The following is a 21,134-nucleotide window of genomic DNA, read 5'->3' on the forward strand; positions in this document are numbered from 1 at the left end:
GATAAAAGGTCTTTTTCATATTGAATCAATACCTGTGTTATATTTGTTTTTCACAACTCAATTACATTTTGGTTTTCCCAGAAGAACTAGACAAAGGCTAAATGTAAGGATAATTTTAATCATTTAGAAGCATTTCTACATGAACAGTTAAAATACTGGAGATTAATTTCACTTTGAGTAAACCCTGAAATAACTCATGCTTGAGTAATTTGGGGGACATTCAGAGCTACTCACACCAAAGTGGTCCATGAGGGCTGGATGCTTGTTTTTGAAGGCAATGTTTTTTGACACTTTTGTTAAATTCTTGGCAATTAAAACAGGACCTCTGAATAAAGGTTATATGGTCAAAGAAGATTGCTAAAGAGTGTTTACCAGGAGAAAGCAGGTGGTACACAGAATTAGAGACTGTCCCTGAGCTCTAATTCTAAGTCTTACCACGAATGTTAGATGACATTAGAGAGCTGCTGCTGCTGCTGCTAAGTCGCTTCAGTCGTGTCCGACTCTGTGTGACCCCATAGATGGCAGCTCACCAGGCTTTCCCATCCCTGGGATTCTCCAAGCAAGAACACTGGAGTCGTTGCCATTTCCTTCTCCAGTGTATGAAAGTGAAAAGTGAAAATGAGGTCACTCGGTTGTGTCTGACTCTTCACGACCCCATGGACATTAGAGTAGGTCATTCTTTATGCCTAATTTTTAATATATTTTTAAATGAAGTATAGTTGATTTACAATGTTGTCCTGATTCTTTTTTAAACCTATTAGAAATATTTCCACACATACATTGGTGTAGTAGTAATTCCAGTGACATGTTATTTGAGAGAAAAATAGAAGTAAAAAAAAAAAAAAGAAAGAAAAACACTGCAGAAATTCAGATTGTGTCTGTGTGTGTGTAGTTTGTAGTGATAGGAGATCTATCATCAGGGGTCAGTATATAATTTCTGTGGTATTGCATTCAGAGGTCTCTTGCTATATGGTCCCTTATTATTTTTCTGAAAAACTGTATCTGTTTTAGAAAAGTTGATAATGGCTAATGTGGCTATCATAGTGTAGAAAAATGTTTTTGATAACTGAGGGGAAGAATGGCTTTTCAGGTAGTGTTAGTGGTAAAGAATCTGCCTGCCAATGCATGAGACTCAAGAGACACAGGTTCCATCCCTGGGTTGTGAAGATCCCCTGTTGTAGGAAATGGCAACCTGCTCCAGTATTCTTGCCTGGGAAATCCCATGGACAGAGGAGCCTGGCGGGCTACAGTCCATGGGGTTGCAAAGAGTTGAACACAACTCACTGACTGAGCACACACACGCAAGGGGAAGAATGGGTTAGAAGGAAGGAAGGCAAGGTATTTAGTTAATATTAAATTATTTTCTGTGGATATGCCAATAATATAGAATGTATTGACCTTCATTTTTGTCTTTTGAGATCATTGAGATTACATTTCTACAATCTGCTTATGACATTAGGATCCTGGTATAATTAAAACCAGGGCTATCCTGGTGGCTCAGTAGTAAAAGAATCCATCTGCCAATGGAAGAAATGTGTGTTCTATCCCTGAGTTGGGAAGATCCTCTGGAGAAGGAAATGGCACCCACAGTAGTATTCTTGCCTGAGCAATCCCATGGACAGGAGCCTAGGGGGTTACAGTTCCTGGGGTTACAAAAGAGTCAGACACAACCTAGTGAGTAAGCAACAACAACAACATAATTAAAACCATATATTTGGACTTAGAAATTTTGCACATTTTTAAAAGTAGAGGAACCAATCTTTCACTGATGGCTATAAAGATAATGTTGTGAGTGCATGAAAGCATGAAGAACTCCCAATCATGAGTTTCATTTGTATGCACACTTATTAATTGAACACATTTTTGTTTTCATTTTCTAAAGTGACATATTTTCTTATGCTCATCATTTACTTGAGGTCAGTTATCCTCAACTTGCTGTGGGATCTCAGGACAAGGATAAATGGGACCAGATTTGACAGTCAAGGTGCCTGGCACTCCTCTAGGTGCTGAAGTGAAGTGGAGAACAACCGTGAACTCCAGTTCCCTAGGAACTCTGTTCAGTAGGAAAGAAACCCCAACACCATCAGTTCTGGTGCTGATGATGAGAAGCAAAAAACACAATACACTGATAGAGCTGAACTTCTCAAACATGGCATTTGGGTCCAGATAATGCATTGTAGGAGGGGACTGTACTATGCATCATAGGATTGTTTATCAGCATACATGGCCTCTGTTCGCTACAGGGCACTTGTTTCCCCCCTACCCCACACCCAGCCCTAGGTAGTGACAACTGCAAAAGTCTGTAGACATTACCGATGTCTCCCTTAGAGGAAATATCACCCTTGGTTAAAAACTGCTGTGATAGAGGATACCTGGAGGGCATGGGGATGTGGAGAATTGGTGTAGCTTTAGCTGGATTGGTTAGGAGCTGCCTCTGGGAAAGTGGGGAGTTTGAGTTGAAACCCAAGGAATGTGTAGATGGCAGACATGTGGAAGAAATCCAGCAAGTGCAAAGGTACTGAGGTAGGAAGAGCTTGTATATTAAGAGGGAGAAAGTAAGGTGTGTTCTAGTGTGGCTGAGGCAGAGTGACTGAGGAAGACTGAAAAGAAATGAAGCTGGAGAATCATGTACCATTTCAGATACTGATGCAAAGGGCTGTATGAATGTATCTGTTTGAGGAGAAACCCATTCTTGGAATAGAAAGCACTTTTGCTATCAAGGGTTAAACCTGCAGAGTATATATTAACATTTATTAACATGCTTTAGGTGATACTGTCCTAAGTTCAGAAGTAAAAATCCAGTTTGATTGGCATGACAGGAGAGGGTACATAGGGAAAGACAGGGTAGAGTCCTGGAAGTGTGGGCCTTTCCATAGGACTGTGTGAGGATGCCCAGGCCTAGGAAGGTGGGTCCTGGAATAAGAGGGCCAAAGTTTGACTCCAAAGTTTGAATCACATGGACCTGGAAGCAGCTGACCCAGTCTTCCCAAACTTACACCTTTGAATCAGTAGAGTGGAGTAGGTGCTGCCTTCAGCTAGTTCATGATGGATTTTTAAAATAGTTATGTGTTTTAATTGCATTTTTAGAAAACAATGCATTAAAACTATGATTTAATGGATATTATTTAGGATGACTACAATTTTAGTCAACCTAGAACAACTTGAGTGAATAATGGCAAAAGGACAATGTGAGTTTGGCAAAGGTTATGCCGATGCCTGAAGCCTAGGAGACAATGAGTTAGATTGGGATCCCCAACCTCTGGACCTTGCACTGGCACCAGTAGGAGTCCTGTTAGGAAACTGGCCACCCAGCAGGAGGTGATTGGCAGCAAGGTTCATTTGCTGTTCCCTATTGCTCCCCATGAATTGTATTGCCACCTAAACCATTGCTTTCATTACTGACTAAACCATCCCCTGCCCCTCCTCCACAGAAAAATTGTCTTCCAGGAAACAGGTCCCTGGTGCCAAAGGTTGGGGATTCTTGAGTTAGATCAACTGGGCACTCATTAGAATACAGATTCCTGGGGTCTGCTCCTGGAGATTCTGATTCAGTAATAAAGGTGGCATCTGGGAATTTATTTCTTATTGTTTAAATTATAGAAGATAACTTTAAGTAATAATTTAACAGCAAAGAGCCTGAAAGAATAAGCTTTCTTTAGCAATGCAGCTCCAGAAGTTTCACTTCTTCCTCTTCCTTTTCTCTTTCCTAGCTAGAAATCTCTTAAAATACTTGGACCCTGTTGAAAAGACCTTTTATATTAGAGTGGGGGTAGATCTATTGACAGGGAAAGAGCCAGTTCAGTAACCATCCACAATGACAATGATAAAAATTTAGTCCTCTTCTTCTGTCAGAGTCCATTTTCAAATTGTCTCTGTGCTGTCATATGCACTAAACTTTCTCCTTTTGAGTTCTCACAAAGAATAACTCTTCTCAAAGCCTCTTTGCTAGAAAAACCAATAGAATAGGAAAATCAATCAGTTCAGTTCAGTCCAGTCTCTCAGTTGTGTCCAATTCTTTGCGACCCCATGGACTACAGTATGCCAGGCCTCCCTGTCCATCACCAATGCCAGGAGTTTATGCAAACTCATGTCCATTGAGTCGGTGATGCCATCCAACCATCTCATCCTCTGTCATCCCCTTCCCCTCCTGCCTTCAATCTTTCCCAGCATCAAGGTCTTTTCAAATGAGTCAGCTCTTCGCATCAGGTGGCCAAAGTATCGGAGTCTCTGCTTCAGCATCAGTCCTTCCAATGAATATTCAGGACTGATCTCCTTTAGGATGGACAGGTTTGATCTTCTTGCAGTTCAAGGGACTCTCAAGAGTCTTGTCCAACACCACAGTTCAAAAGCATCAATTCTTCAGCGCTCAGCTTTCACAATAGTCCAACTCTCACATCCATATATGACTACTGGAAAAACCATAGCCTTGACTAGACGGACCTTTGTTGACAAGTAATGTCTCTGCTTTTTCATATGCTGTCTAGGTTGGTCATAACTTTCCTTCAAAGAGGAGCAAGCATCTTTTAATTTCATGGCTTAAATCACCATCTGCAGTGATTTTGGAAGCTCCAAAAATAAAGTCAGCCACTGTTTCCCCATCTATCTGCCATGAAGTGACGGGACCAGATGCCATGATCTTAGTGTTCTGAATGTTAAGCTTTAAGCCAACTTTTTCACTCTCCTCTTTTACTTTTATCAAGAGGCTCTTTAGTTCTTCTTCACTTTCTGCCATAAGGGTGGTGTCATCTGCATATCTGAGGTTACTAATATTTCTCCCGGCAAGCTTGATTCCAGCTTGTGCTTCTTCCAGCCCAGCATTTCTCATGATGTACTCTGCATATAAGTTAAATAAACAGGGTGACAATATACAACCTTGATGTACTCCTTTTCCTATTTGGAACCAGTCTGTTGTTCCATGTCCAGTTCTAACTGTTGCTTCCTGACCTGCATACAGGTTTCTCAAGAAGCAGGTCAGGTGGTCTGGAATTCCCATCTCATTAAGAATTTTCCACAGTTTACTGTGATCCACTCAGTCAAAGGCTTTGGCATAGTCAATAAAGTAGAAATAGATGCTTTTCTGGAACTCTTTTGCTTTTTCCATGATCCAGTGGATGTTGGCAATTTGATCTCTGGTTCCTCTGCCTTTTGTAAAACCAGCTTGAACATCTAGAAGTTCATGGTTTACATATTGCTGAAGGCTGGCTTGGAGAATTTTGAGCATTACTTTACTAGTGTGTGAGATGAGTGTAATTATGCAGTAGTTTGAGCATTCTTTGGTATTGCCTTTCTTTGGGATTGGAAGGAAAACTGACCTTTTCCAGTCCTGTGGCCACTGCTGAATTCTCCAAATTTGCTGGCATATTGAGTGCAGCACTTTCACAGCATCATCTTTTAGGATTTGAAAAAGCTCAACTGGCATTCCATCACCTCCACTAGGCTTTAATAGGTCATTATTAAGTATTTCAGTTCAATGAAGTATTCAATGAAAAGGCTGGAAGAGAGATAACAGAGCAAAAGGAATTACTGAAATGTTCAGAGATCACATTGCACACACACACACACACACACTTTGAGAGAGAGAAAAGGAACAATTAGAATAATGGGCAAAGATAAGTCAATTCACTGAAGGGAAAACATAAGTTTAATATGTTCACTTATGTTACCATTAAGTGAAGAGATGATTAAAGTCAACAGAAGTCAGAGAAATCCAAAGGGAACACAGTAGCACATTGCATCTGTCAGCATAGCAAAAATTCTAGAGGGATCATATTGTTAGCAAGGTTGTGGGGAAACAGAACTCTGAAGCACAGCAGGTAGGAGTAAAACAGTGCAGTTGTTCTAGAGAGAGCTTAAGAACCTGTTGAAGTTAAGTGTGTGACTAACCTACCTAACTTGAAAATTAGCAACTTGTTTCAACAAATTGATGTCTAAACTTGAGTTATTTGTGAGATCCTGCAAATGCGCCTTGACCTTATTCCAAGGATATTCAGTGCTATCATAGGGCATGTTAGTCAGACAAAAAGAAGTAAAATTCCAGTGACAGCGTATACGTGTTCGGAAAGTCAGTTGCTGCATTTGATCTCCTAAATAGATAACCACAGTTTGTAACTCATTAATTCATGTTTGTAATTGCTGATCTATTTGAGCTTGTAGAGTCCACAGATCATGAGAGTCTTTGTGCCAAGCAGTGATAAAATCATGATTTTGTATAGAATTATGTAAAGCCATATCAGACAAAGTTCCTACAGTCATAATGGAGATAAGACTTAAGATGCCTGTGATAATCCACCCAATGATGCGCTTAGATCACCTAAGCCCAGTTTTCAACAATACAGAAAGAAATACAGAATCAGTCTAAGGCTCAGTTAAGTTTACAGGAAGCCATAAACTTTGTTTAACTAGCGCAATGCTAACATTGTGATATGAAATGGTGTGATTAAGGCAGGTATACAATACACATTCAGTACAATTGACAATCTTGGCTGATAAGTCAATATCAAAATGCCCTACAGTAAACAAGTACGGAAGGTGAACACATGACTGAATATAGCCAGTACTATTATATAGGAAGGTATAATTAGAAGGACGAAACATACCTACAGTCCCATAAACACTAGCGAAGTGCTCTAAAGCTGCTGGAATTTTCCAAATGTGCCATTGCTCCAGCCCCACAATGGGGACAACAATCCTGGATCGTGGGGGTGATAAGCCCCCGTTATACCAATTCAGCAGTATGTCCTTATCAGTCCAGAAACTTGTCTTAGATTTATGAAAGCCTACAATGCTTGATCTATTAAACCAGGAGCAGTTATGATGTTACTCTTGCTCTTCAGTGTTTGCTCAGCCTGATGAGTCATGTTTTTCACTTGAGCCCATGTCGGGTAAGGATTCAGATGATGGCATTTCCTCATTGGCTCCTCCAGGGTCATTGATGAGACCCTTTGCGTCAACTTTGTCACTTCCCGAGGGACTCCGGTCTTGGGGTCCCTCTTGGCAACGGACATGGCGAAAGGGAACCCAGATTTCCCTTCCATCTGCAATGACAAGACCATAACCCTTGCCTAGGAGTCGTAAGATTCCTGGAAGCCACTGATTAAATTGCTTATACCATATTGGTGTATTGGTTTCTAATTTGCTCTTTTTGTCTTCTGCAAAATGTCTATCTGCATGAGTATCAGAATTATTTTTTGTTAAGTTTAAAAAATTCAGGGAATAAAGAGTTAAAGATAATAGTAATTGAGGGTTCATGGGATAAGAAGTGTATCTCCTCCTCCATATTCCCCCTTTCTGTTTTAGTAAATGAGTTTTTAGGGTGCGGTGGGCTCTTTCAATAATGGCTTGACTTTGAGGATGATAGGGTATTCTTGTAATGTGTGTGATGTTCCATTCTGATAAAAATGAATGAAAAGAATGCGAGGTGAATGTAGGTCCATTGTCTGTTATCAAGACAGAAGGAATCCCTATAATGGGGAAGGTGAGTAAGAATGCGGAAATGAAGTGTTTATTGGATTCTGAAGAGATAGGTACTGCCTAGATAAAGCCTGAAAATGTATCAATTGAGACAAAAAGCAAAGAAAACTTTCCTAAGGAGCAGTGAGTGAAATCAGATTGCCAAAGGGAGTTAGGCTGTTGCCCTCGGGGATTAATTCCTGAAATCGTAGTACGTATGTGCAGAGGGGCGCAGACATCATAGGTTTTAATAATATACTACGCTTCAGTGAGAGGAATATGGTATTTAGAGTGCAATCTGTTAGCACTGGTATGAAGATTAGCATGTTCGTCATTGGCAGATGTAAAAATGGGAGCTACGAGCCTGTCAACAGCATCATTTTTTGCGAGCAGAGGGCCAGGTAAACCTGAATGAGCACGTATACGTGCAATAAAGAAAGGTTCCATACGTGAACGAATTAAAGCTTGAGTCTGTGAAGAGAGAATATATAATTCTTCATCTAGGTTGTATAAAAAGGCAGTAACAAAATCAGGAAAAAGGGAAGCAAGGTATTTGGAATCAGTATATATGTTGAAGGATAATGGTTGAAGCAACAAAAGAGCATATAAAGCATACAACTCCACTCTTTGCACTGAAGAATAGGTAGTGGGTAATTTCTCTTTGATATCAGGGCCAACAATCCCTGCTATGCCTTTCTTGTTGCCATCAATGAAATAGGTGGGTGCATTGATAATAGGCTGGGATGCAATGATATTAGTTACAATGAATTTAGTACATTGTAGAAAGTCCCATAATTTTCCTTTTGGCAAATGAAATGAGATAACATTCTGAAAATCACTTAATGCCATTTGCATGGTCAGGTTATACTATAAGGCAATTTGCAATTCCTTTTTTGTCAAGGGAACGTGTGTTGCATATGGATCAAATCCAGTCAATGTCTGTACATGGCTTCTTCCTGACATAATTAAATGCCCTATTTTCTCAATATATGATACAATTTTTTTAGACTGTTCAGTGTGTAAATATACCCATTCTATTGGGCTATGTTGAGTTATAATTGCTGTGGGTGAATGTTCTGTGGGAAATATATATAAAGAAACTGGTTGATCATAATCTAGCCGAGTTGAAAAAGATTGTTGAATGTGTTTCTCCATTAAGGCCAGTTCTTCTTTGGCCTCTTTTGTTAGCCGCTTAGGGCTATTAGGGTCGGGGATCCCTCTAAAATTTTAAATAGATTTTGTAAGGCATAGGTGGGGATGCCAATAGATGGCTGCAGCCAATTAATATCTCCTAGCAATTTTTGAAAATCATTCAGTGTGCATAGAGATTGCATAGAAATTTGAGTTTTTTGAGGTTTGATTTTAGATTCTTTCATAACATGTCCTAAATAATTAAAGGGTGCTTTCCATTGAATTTTATCTGGTGCTACAAGCAGGCCATGATTTTGAAGAGTAGTAATAACTTAATTATATAACTGTTGTAAACAGAGTTAAGATTCCACAGAGAGAAGTATATCATCCATATAATGAATTAAAAATGCAGTAGGATACTTATCTCTAATGGGTTGTAATAAAATAGATATGAGATATTGGCAAATGGTAGGGGAGTTCATCATTCTCTGAGGTAGCACCTTCCATTGAAATCTTTTAACAGGAGCCATGTGATTTATAGAAGGAACTGAAAAGGCAGAACATTTTCTATCTTTAGGGTGCAACGGTATAGTAAAAAAGCAGTCTTGGAAGTCAATAATAACTACAGACCATCCTTTTGGTACCATAGAAGGGGAGGGCAATCCGAGTTGTAAGGGCCCCATAGGTAACATGGTATTATTAACATTTCTTAAATCTATCAACAATCGCCATTTTCCTGATTTCTTTTTTATTACAAAAACAGGGGAATTCCATGGGGAAAATGAAGGTTCTATATGAGCTTTTTGTAATTGTTCATTAACTAATTGTGTAAGAGTTGCCAATTTTTCTTTAGTTAGGGGCCATTGAGGTGTCCATACTGGGGTATCAGATTCCCAATCGAGGGGCAGCGGTGTTAACTCAATGGCCCCCATTAAAAAGGTTCATTTAAAGAAATTGTGGCTTTTGATTGCTCAAGAAAATTCAGTCCCCATAAATTGATAGGGATATTAGTAATATATGGTTTAAGATAAGCTACAATTTGATCAGGGCCATACATTTGTAAATAGGATGCATTGACAAAAGTTTGTGTGGTATCAGCTTTATCCACTCCTTATAGTCTAGAAGGAGCCACAACCTTACCCCAATCGAGGGGCCATTCTGCAGCTCTAATGATTGAAATGTCAGCTCCAGTATCTAACATGCCTGTGAAATTCTTTCCCCCTATGTGTAAAGTAAGCATGGATTTCTGATGTTCCTTTAATAAGGTGGATAGTGCAGCAGTAAGGTTGGTACTGCCAAAGCCTCCTTGCCGAACTTTATCAGATGCCTTCATTGGTTTAACTTATGGCAAAAGTAAAAATTGTGCAAAATGTCCCCCTTTTTGTAAGTATATATTTCTCATTTTCACAACATTTACCATAACATGTATTTTCCCTTCATAATCTTCATCCATAACACCGGTCAAAACCATTAAACCTCTCATTGTGCAGCTACTACGTTCCAAAATCAGTCCCATTGTCCCGGGTGGAATCGGGCCATAATATCCAGTGGGAATTTTGTGGGGGTTGTATAATTCTTTTAGTTCCATATCATAAGGACTAGGTATATCAATGCAAGCATTCTTAGATGTAGCTGCTTGTAGCGTCATAACGCTAGGTCCTCCTTTTGTAGTGGGGCTAGAGGATGGCCCCTTTATTAGTTTCCCTGTTGTTTTTGTTGTGCATTGGGGTTCAAGGTGTTTCCATCCTTATCAAATTTAGAATGACATTCACTCAGCCAATGAAACCCCCTTTTACATCTTGGACATACTCCTGGGGGTCTCTTCCTATTAGAAGTAGTATTATTTTTTCTGGCCTGTGTTGGCAGGTGACATTGTTTTTTCATATGGTTGGGCTTTCCACAGTTAAAACATTTGGCATTAGCAGCTTTTTGTACATTAAAGGTTTCTAATGTTGCCAATTTTGCTCTATGGGAACTAGATCTGATATCTCTATATGTTTTCAAATATTCCATAAGAGAGCCAGTCTCTCAAATAGGTCTGAACATGGATCGACATTCCTCATTAGCATTTTCAAAAGCAAGTTGTTTTAAAATAATATTTTGTAAAGTCACATCCTTAATAGATTTTTCAGTTGCATCTTTTAATTTTCCTATAAATTGAGAATATTCCTCTTTATGTCCTTGAATAATCTTAATAAATGAACCATCAGAGTTACTGCTATCAACCTTTGCTTATGCCCTGCAGGTAGTTTCGTTACTGAAATGTAACATCTGAGGGGTAATACTAGCTAATTGTGCAATCATATCGGCCATGGCTCTTGTTCCAGTGAGTATATCATAGGTTACATTGGCAGGGTTATCATGAGATTGCTGGTCAATCATCAGCTGTCGGGCCTCATAATTAACCCACATTTGCCATTGCAGTAATTGTTGAGGATTTAAAACCATCTTTGCTACTTGAAAAAAATCATATGGCATCCAATGGCCAGCCCATCCTCTGAGAAATTCTATATAGTAGGAGAAGTAGGTCCATACAGAGTACATGCTTTCTTAAAATTAGACAACATGCTAAAATCTAGATTAGCCCAAGTATTTTGGCCTTGGGCAGGTTGATCAAATTGCATTGGGAAAGCGAAAGTGCAAGCAGGCATCTCCCGAGGAGGAGTGAAATGATTAGTATGAGCAAAGTTAGCAATTGCTGTTACAGATGGAGCAGAAGGAAAAGCCTCAGATTTGGGCTGTCCGTTGAATGAAATGACCTCCGTTCTAAGTGGCTTCAGTTTTGACATATCTTGTATATATATGTCTCTAAGTTGTTTTTCTAAGGATTGTGTCTGATTGAGCATAACATTCTTATATTTCAAAGTACCTTGCATATCTTATTCCTTAAGCTCATATTCATGTAAAGATTGAATAGTTTTTACTTCCAAATCAATGTTATGCCCTTCAATTTGTTTTATGACAGCCCATATGAGTGACCAGGTAACCCTTGCTAACATGCTCTCAAGACATTATTTTTAACCCTTTTCTATATGTCTAGATTGAGTGTCCCCTCTTCTGGGAAACATGAATTGTTCCAGTACAATATGATAGCAGTCATTCAACTGATCTCTTGAAACATTAACACCGTTTTGTTTCAAAAAATGATGCATTATAGAAATGAAAGAAATTTTACTGCTATGTTGTCCCATCCTGCTTGCCTCTTTCTGCAGGGGCTGGTCGCTTTGTTTAGCCTTCCTCTCAAGTCCCTGTTCGGGTGCCACTTGTTGGGGATTTTTCTCCCCGGGACTTGGAAACGACGAACCTGAAAGAATGACACTCGGACAGTTTCTTGCAAGGACTGACAAGTTTATTTCTGCAGTCAAGCTTTTTTATAGAATCAGGAACAAAGAGCTTAAAGTACGCGGCCAGCAGAGCGCATACGGAGTTAACACATAATCAGTAAAAAGATTTCAAGGACAGCGCACTCTAAATGGCTCATGGGCTTCTCCCACAACCCGCTCTCACAAGTAACATCCCTATTCATTATTAACTCTTGGCGCTGAGCATAACCAAAGGCAGGAGATGTTTTTCTGTCTGCAGTGCAAAACCGGGTATTTCTGGCCCTTCGCCATTTTCCCAAGGACTTTCTCCTTTTACGGCTATTTTGCACTATGCTTCCCAACAGGAGCTTTTAGGAGCATTTGTTCTCTTACTTATGTCTCTGTTTTACAAAACCAGCCCAATCTTTATTGTTCAGAGCAAGCTGGCCTTTCCATAGAATCAAAGCATTCTCAGAGGGAAAAGTGGCTGGAGATGAGATTTTGTATCTTTCTATTGGCATTTCATATGGATACATGGAAATAGGTCACATGATACTTGGTAAAGGCCTTTCAAATCTACGATTCATTAAACATGGCTAGTTGCTTCTCTGTGCAGGGCCCAGAGCATATCAAAATGAGGAAGTCTTGACCTCTGTCCTTGAAGTTGGGGGCTGGAGAGACAGATTTGTGCAGAACAAACAAGCATCCAGTGAGATTTGTTTTGGGGTAGAAGTATGAAGAGGTGCCTTCTTTGGGTATCCAAAGAAGGGAGAGAAGAGTTCTAACTGGGAAAGGAGGGCCAGGATGATTTCTCTCAATTATCCTTGAATTGGTTCTTCATGGATGAGAATATTTTATTGAGCAGAGTGAACAGTCAGGGAGAACAGCATGATTAAAGACAAGGGGACTTATAAAAGCATGAAATCATTGGCAATTGTTTAAGAGCCTAGATTAATCTAATGGAGGCAGGAAGCTAGGAGTGGCCTAGGTTCTTAATAGACTGGTTAATGGAATGAAGAATTCAGATTTCATTACAGGGTCATAGGAAGCTTTCATGTGTTAATAGTAGGAAATGGCACTTTTTGCTTTGTTCTAGGAAAATGCTCTGTAAAAAGTGTTTCAGATGACTAGAAGGTGAATAAGCCGGGAGGCAGAGAGCCTCCCCAGGAGGCTCCTGCAATAATTCAGCTGGAGAGGAGCATCTTAACTAGGAAAATGGTAGCAGTGGCAGCAAGGAGTCAGAGCCATTAGGACTTGGAATTGAGAGGACATGGTGGCTGGAGTAAGAAGGAAGGATGACTGATTCTCTGTACTTAGGAGATTAGCTGATGTGGGTTCACTGGTAAAGGAACCCCAGGAAGAAGAATGAAATTTATTTGGGTGATCTTGAGTTTGAAGTGCTCCCTAGGAGATGTCTAACAGGCAATTGGAAATGTGGGACTAGAAGGATGTACCGCAATTGGAAATGTGGGACTAGAAGGATGTACAGATGCCTCGGTGGTGATTGGTGTCTGACAATTGTCACCTCCCTCTGATCAAATAATCATTACTATGATGATACAGTGTATTGTGTTGAATAGAGACTTGCCACTATACCAAAACTTTCATAGGTATCATCTCATAGGGGAGTGTTCAAGGCTATCACTATTATTCTGGGAGTCATTGATAATAATAAATAACAGTTACTGAGTGCTTATTATGAGAAAGGGCTGGGCTTGATGCTCTCAGTGCATTATCTCATTATGAGTCATCGTCCATATGTTTGAGGAAGATTCCATTATTACATTCATTTTCAGTTCAGTTCAGTTGCTCAGTCGTGTCTGTTTGCGACTGCATGAACCACAGCACACCAGGCCTCCCTGTTCATCACCAACTCCTGGAGTCCATCCAAACCCATGTCCATTGAGTCGGTGATGCCATCCAACCATCTCATCCTCTGTCATCCCCTTCTCCTCCTGCCCTCAATCTTTCCCAGCATCAGGGTATTTTCCAACGAGTCAGCTCTTCACATCAGGTGGCCAAAGTACTGGAGTTTCAGCATTAGCATCAGTCCTTCCAAAGAACACCCAGGACTGATCTCCTTTACGAAGGACTGGATCTCCTTGCAGTCCAAGGGACTCTCAAGAGTCTTGGCCAACACTACAGTTCAAAAGCATCAATTCTTCAGCGCTCAGCTTTCTTCACAGTCCAACTCTCACATCCATACATGACCACTGGAAAAACCATAGCTTTTACTAGACAGACCTTTGTTGGCAAAGTAATGTCTCTGCTTTCTAAATATGTGGTCTAGGTTGGTCATAACTTTCTTCCAAGGAGTAAGCATCTTTTAATTTCATGGCTGCAGTCACCATCTGCAGTGATTTTGGAACCCCCAAAAATAAAGTCTGACACTGTTTCCACTGTTTCCCCATCTATTTCCCATGAAGTGATGGGACTAGATGCCATGATCTTCGTTTTCTGAATGTTGAGCTTTAAGCCAACTTTTTCACTCTCCACTTTCACTTTCATCAAGAGGCTTTTGAGTTCCTCTTCACTTTCTGCCATAAGGGTGGTGTCATCTGCATCTCTGAGGTGATTGATATTTCTCCCAGCAATCTTGATTCCAGCTTGTGCTTCCTCTAGCCCAGCATTTCTCATGATGCACTCTGCATATAAGTTAAATAAGCAGGGTGACAATATACAGCCTTGACGTACTCCTTTCCCAATTTGGAACCAGTCTGTTGTCCCATGTCCATTTCTAACTGTTGCTTCCTGACCTGCATACAGATTTCTCAACATTCATTATAAAGGAGTAGAAACTGAAGTTTGCAGAGGTTAAGACAATTGCCAGAGTTAGAAACGTGACATTTCAAAATGAACGACCCTCTATGTGTGAAACCTGAAATAATTTCTCCATAGCGCCATGATGGTCCCAGATGCACGATATAGGATCAAAAACTTCCCCACCTGACTTGTAGGAGGAGCTAGTGATGGAAAACTCAGACAAAGAAGGTGGTCTTCTCCCCCCTCTCTCTTCCTTTGATTATAAAAATGTAACCTACTAAGTACCTGGGGCAGCACAACACTCACCTACCAGCTGTAGGTCTCACACACATCCTATTCTAATAAATCTTCTTACCTATCCATTTTCAACCTCCTGCTGAATTCTCTCTGTACTGAGACATAAGTGACCTGAGCTCCTCGGAGCCCCCACAATACCACCTAGCTGTATTGATTCTGATACCATACAGTTGGAGGGCACACTAACCAGTCTGCTTTCTCTTTCCTTTAGTTCAATAGCATCATGTATCCTTGGGTAGCCATCCTGGGCCTCCTACTCCTTCTGCCAGGTAAGTGAGCATGTGGTCTATGATTTGGAAGCCTTGAGCTTGGGAGGGTGTAGGGGATGTGTGGATGTGATGGTGGAGAGTAGATGTTCTTGGGTTTTCTTGGCATAAGAAAACTTCCCTGGTTTTCTAGTGGTTAAGACTCCGTGCTTCCAATATAGGGAGTGTGGGTTCAATCCCTCATTAGGGAATTAAGATCCCACATGTCTGCAGCATGGTCAAAATTGTTTATTAAAAAAATAAGTAAATCGAAAGAAAAAATTTAATTAAAAGCATTTGGTGTAACAAGGGAAATTTTAGGGATAGACATCCCATAAATTTCCAAAACAATCTCTAGAAGTGGGAATTAGGAAAAGTACATTTTAGAATTATTAACTTCTGTTACTTAAAGTTTTATAAATAGTATGTTTTACCTTTGTAGTACAAAAATGATATTTAGTAAAATTAAATATTATCAGAATTACAGGGAAAAAAATAGACTCTTACTTTATGTAATAATGAGCATTTTATTCCCAGAGCATTTCCCAGATGCACAGCCCAATTATAAGTATGATTAGTTGTTGAATCTCAGATTTCTTTTAAGAACCACTCAGACTACATTTGGCAATGCAGTGTTTTATAAGCCACTACCACAGGAGAGAGTTTTCCTGCCTGTTTGTTTTTAAGAGGTGAAGTTTAGTATTTGACTGAATATTCTCTAATTTTTGGTTTTACCTGGGTAAGTGGACTGTGCCCATTCCGGAGCTGTCATCAACTCACGAGTCGGGATCCCTGTTTGAATTTCTTGGATTGATCCTAAAACTCATTATAAGCTTCAGTTTCTCCTGAAAGTATTATAGACTCATTTTTTTTTTTTTTAGAACTGATTTCTAAAAGGGTTCCTTGCTTCTGCCTTCTAGCCAATGATGCTTAAAGTAAAGCACTGTTGTTTTGTTTTGTCCTGTCTGACTCTCATGAGCTTCCCTAGTAGCTCAGCTGGTAAAGAATCCACCTGCAGTGCAGGAGACCCTGGTTCGAATTCTGGGTTGGGAAGATCCTTTGGAGACAGGATAGGCTACCCACTTCAGTATTCTTGGGCTTCCCTGGTGATTCACATGGTAAAGAAACCTGCAATGCGGGAGACATGGGTTTGATCACTGGGTTGGGAAGATGCCCTGGAGGAAGGCATGGCAACCCAGTCCAATATTCTTGCCTGGAGAATCCCCCATGGGGTCGGGAGACATGGGTTTGATCACTGGGTTGGGAAGATGCCCTGGAGGAAGGCATGGCAACCCACTCCAGTATTCTTCCCCATGGAGAATCGTCTATAGGGTTGCAAAGAGTCAGACACTACTGAGTGACTAAGCACAGTAGCCCTCCAGGCTTCTCTGTCCATGGGATTTCCCATGGAAGAATACTGGAGTGGGTTGTCATTTCCTCCAGAGTATCTTCCCGACCCAGGGAACAAACCTACATCTCCTGCTTGGCAGGCAATTCTTTACCAACTGAGCTATCAGGGAAGCATCCAAGTAAAACATTAGCTCGGCTTTTTTTTTTTTTTTTTTAAATAAGAGAGGGGTTGTGAGGTGACATTATTTGCAATAGCTATTTTAAAAATTGCAATAAAAATTGAAAATCAAAACTTTAAATTCAATAGTTTATAAGCAGATTTCAACTGAGACAGTGATTGAATCAAGGGAAAAGGAAAAACCACGTATAAGTATTACGTATTTAATAAGTAGATACCTGTCAAATACAGGATGAAATATACACACACTCATGCATTGCTGCAGTGTCATTTGTTTCAAATCTTTTGGAGAGAAGTCTGATCATATATACCAAGAGACTGAGCATATTTCTGCCATTTATGCTGATAGTTTCTCAGTTGGAAATCTATCATATTAGAAAGTAATCCTGAATACAGAAAAACATTTATAAGAAGTTTCATCTATAAATATGCTATGCTATGCTAAGTCACTTCAGTTGTGTCCAACTATGTGCGACCCCATAGATGGCAGCCCACCAGGCTCCCCTGTCCCTGGGATTCTCCAGGCAAGAACATTGGAGTTGGTTGCCATTTCCTTCTCCAATGCATGAAAGTGAAAAGTGAAAGTCAAGTGGCTCAGTCATGTCCAACTCTTAGCGACCCCATGAATTACAGCCTAATAGGCTCCTCCATCCATGGGATTTTCCAGGCAAGAGTACTGAAGTGGGGTGCCATTGCCTTCTGCGATCTATAAATATATATATATATATATACACACACACACACACACACATATATAAAGTAAATAGTATACTAATATATATCAAGTAAATAGTAATGCCACCAAATAATATATTAGCATAGAAAAATGCTTATACTAAATTTTAAAAGTTCAAGATAATCAGATGATTTCAAACCACATAAGCTACATAAAGAACAAAATGAAAATAAATTAAAGGTAAAATATTGAGACCTCATGCTCTGGTTTCTTTTTATCTATAGATGATGTAACGTCTTACGAACAAGTGACTGGAGTGGTGGGTCAGTCTCACTCTACCCTGTACCTATACTGGAGATGTCATGCCCATGTGTTGGGGCTGAGGGTCATGTAATTGGACTCCGTGCAGACATATCTGGACTGATGGATACAGAGTCATTGATCGGAGAGACAGACGTTTTCATCTAAAGGGAAATAACCATGAAAGGGATGCCTCTTTGACCATAGACAATGCTGTCCAATCTGACGGTGGCTTGTATTGCTGCCGTGTTGAGCAGAGAGGGTGGGACAATGACACAAGAGTCACCCTAGAGCTGCGTATAACACCAGGTGAGTTGTCTTCTTACTTCCTTTGATTACTTCCTATGAGTTTCCAGAGATAAGAGTTTCCTGCTTGATATTAACTTTTTCTTTTTTTAATAGGGAAAGAGGAGGTTCCTATAATCTTGTTTTCTAATAACTGTTCAGTAGAATAACTTGTATTTGTGTAGAATGAAGTGTTAAGATGAACCTTGACTCGAAACCAAAGTCAAGAGAATATTTCCAGTCAGCAAACTATCTTCAGGAGTGCTGTATGGTTCATGAAAAAGCATTCACTGTTCCACACTGAAATATAGTGAATATTTTCATGGAACTTAATATATTCCACTTGAAGAATTGTCCTTTTCTCTGAGATTATGTCTTAGGAGAATTTTTATATGTCCTTTCTTAACATTTTACAACTTATAGATAGATAGATAATATAAAGCCCTGTCAAGTAAAGAATCTACCCACTAATGCAGGGGACTCAGGAGATGAGAGTTGGATCCCTGGTTCAGGAATGGCAACCCACTCCAGTATTCTTGCCTGGGAAATCCCACAGGCTACAGTCCATGGGGTGGCAAAGAGTGGGATACAACTTAGCAACTAAAGAGCAACAGCAAGTATATGTATCATCTGCTTAACAATTGTCAATTCCATCTTGTTGCATATACTTTGTATGAGCCTATATAGTTTCAACCTTTCCTCTGCCCTGTCTTCGATTTTTTGAAGCAGATGTCACACCACGTCACTAAATTGCTTGTTTAAAAATCAAAATAGCTTTATTGCAGTATTAAAGCATTTGCATCTCAATAATTGTTCACTTGTAGCTTTTAATAATTTTGTGAAATAAAAAAATCAGTGAAGTTTACATTTTTCCATCCTAATGTAGACAGCATAATTATCCTTACCACTTGATGAAAGGTGCAGGTTCTTCAGGATTTCCTGGTTTCTGGTGCTCTTTCCTAATAAACGTTCTCTCCCTAAAGTCTTCTATTAACAACAGAACATGATATTTTTGGCCTTCATAATCTGTTTCAATTTTAATTTAATGAACTTGATATTGTGATCTCCCAACTTTTGTACTTGGCTTGTGCCCTTGATGAAGGCAAGTAAAATGTCAATTCTGATGCAGGAAATAACTGACTCTGGGGAAACTACATCTAGGGGGCATTTTAAGGAAGCCAAAAAAGGCTGGCAGGAGGAGGCCACATGTGAAGAGGAGAATATTTTTGAAACTGTGAAATTATATGATTGCTGTGGCTGAATATTTAAAAAATAATATAGAAAGAAATTAAGAGGAGGCTTTTAGTGCTCAGAAATTCTTTAGTAGATGAATATTTATAAAGCCACTGCTCTGTTCAGGAAACAGGTACATAGCTGAGTCAAAGTGACTCTCTAACTCCAACCCAATTCTTTGCTAAAGTTTTCTTGCACTTTTCACAGAATGAGCTTTCTTTTCAACCTTATGTTAGGGCTCTTCCTCAGCAGTTTTTTCTACCCTTAGCTTTCTAGCTTCTTTCTCAGGAAATACTTACCACCTAGGAAGACAAATTAAAGAAGCTGATTAGGTTTTTTCATTGTTATAGTCCTTTAATAAGATTTTTGCTTGGTTCCTTTTTTTCTCTGTATTTTATTTCAAACTGAGGGGGTTGGATTTCACACTTTTTAAAAAACTTTTGATTACACTATTAGAACAGGCTCAGCAAACGGTAGCCCCAGGACCATATCATATTACAAAACACTTCCACCCACAGTTTTATTAATTGGAAGACAGCCACACTCATTTGTTTATATTCTGTCTATGGCTGTTTTCACGCTGACAGATTTGAGCAATTACCACTGAGATCACAGGACCCCCAAAGCCTAAAGCATTTACTAATGCCTTGTACACAACAGACAGGCACAAATAATTGTTGAAAAAAAGTTTTTCTTCTTTAAGGCAAAAATTAGCTAGTTTCCAAATTAATTTGACTTGATCCCTCAAAAGCTGTTCATACCCATTGTCCCCTGTTCAATAAACTTGGGATTCTCATTTATAGTTTATAGGGTTGAAATTAAAAAATACTTCTTGTAGGCAACAAACGATGTCTGGTGAGTAAAAGCTACACGTTCTTGATTCAGTCCTGCAATTTTGCCTTTATGGCAGCGGGCACAATGTTTTTGGCTTAATCCCAGTTTCAATTTTCCCTGGGCAGCTCTGAGGACTGCAGTAAGTGGTTTGGAATCCTATACCATTTCTAACTCTGAAAAGAGTCTAAATTATTGCCTATTGTTATTATCTCTCCAGTAGAAAAGAACCTTAAAATGTCTGGCTCATTTTCTATCCAAAAGCCTAAGGCATCTATTATCTAGCATATGGTGTGTGTGTGTGTGTTGTGTTGTTTTTCTTTTAAATTGTGGTATAGTTGATTTACAATGTTGTATTTGTTTCTACTGTACAGAGAAATGAGTCAACTCTATGTATACATATAACCCATCCTTCCTCGTCCTCCCTCCCATCTACCCTTCCATCTTACCTCTCTATGTCACCAAGCTGAGCTCCCTGTGCTACATAGCAGGTTCCCACTAGCTATCTATTATCCACAAGGTAGTGTGTATATGTTGACCTTAATCTCCCAATCCATTCCACCAACCTCCATCCCTCTCTCTGTCCACTTGTCCACTCTCTACGTCTGCATCTCTAATCCTATCCTGCAAATAAGTTCATCTGGACCATTTTTCTAGATTCCATATATGTTTTAATATATTATATTAATATTTGTTTTTCTGACTTACTTACTCCATCTGACAGACTCTAGATTCATCCACCTTTCTACAAATGGCAATGGTGTGAATTAATCTGCATTTAGGATTCAGGTATGTTGAAAGGGTACTCCTAGGACTGACTGTCTGGCTCTAGGTCAGTGATCACACCATCGTGATTATCTGGGTCGTGAAGATCTTTTTTGTACAGTTCTTCTGTGTATTCTTGCTATCTCTTCTTAATATCTTCTGCTTCTGTTAGGTCTATACCATTTCTGTCCTTTATCGAGCCCATCTTTGCATGAAATGTTCCCTTGGGATCTCTAATTTTCTTGAAGAGATCTCTAGTCTTTCCCATTCTGTTGTTTTCCTCTATTTCTTTGCATTGATCGCTGAAGAAGGCTTTCTTATCTCTTCTT

This window comes from Bos indicus x Bos taurus, chromosome 7 (genome assembly GCF_003369695.1).
Source record: "Bos indicus x Bos taurus breed Angus x Brahman F1 hybrid chromosome 7, Bos_hybrid_MaternalHap_v2.0, whole genome shotgun sequence".
NCBI classification, from domain to species: Eukaryota; Metazoa; Chordata; class Mammalia; order Artiodactyla; family Bovidae; genus Bos; species Bos indicus x Bos taurus.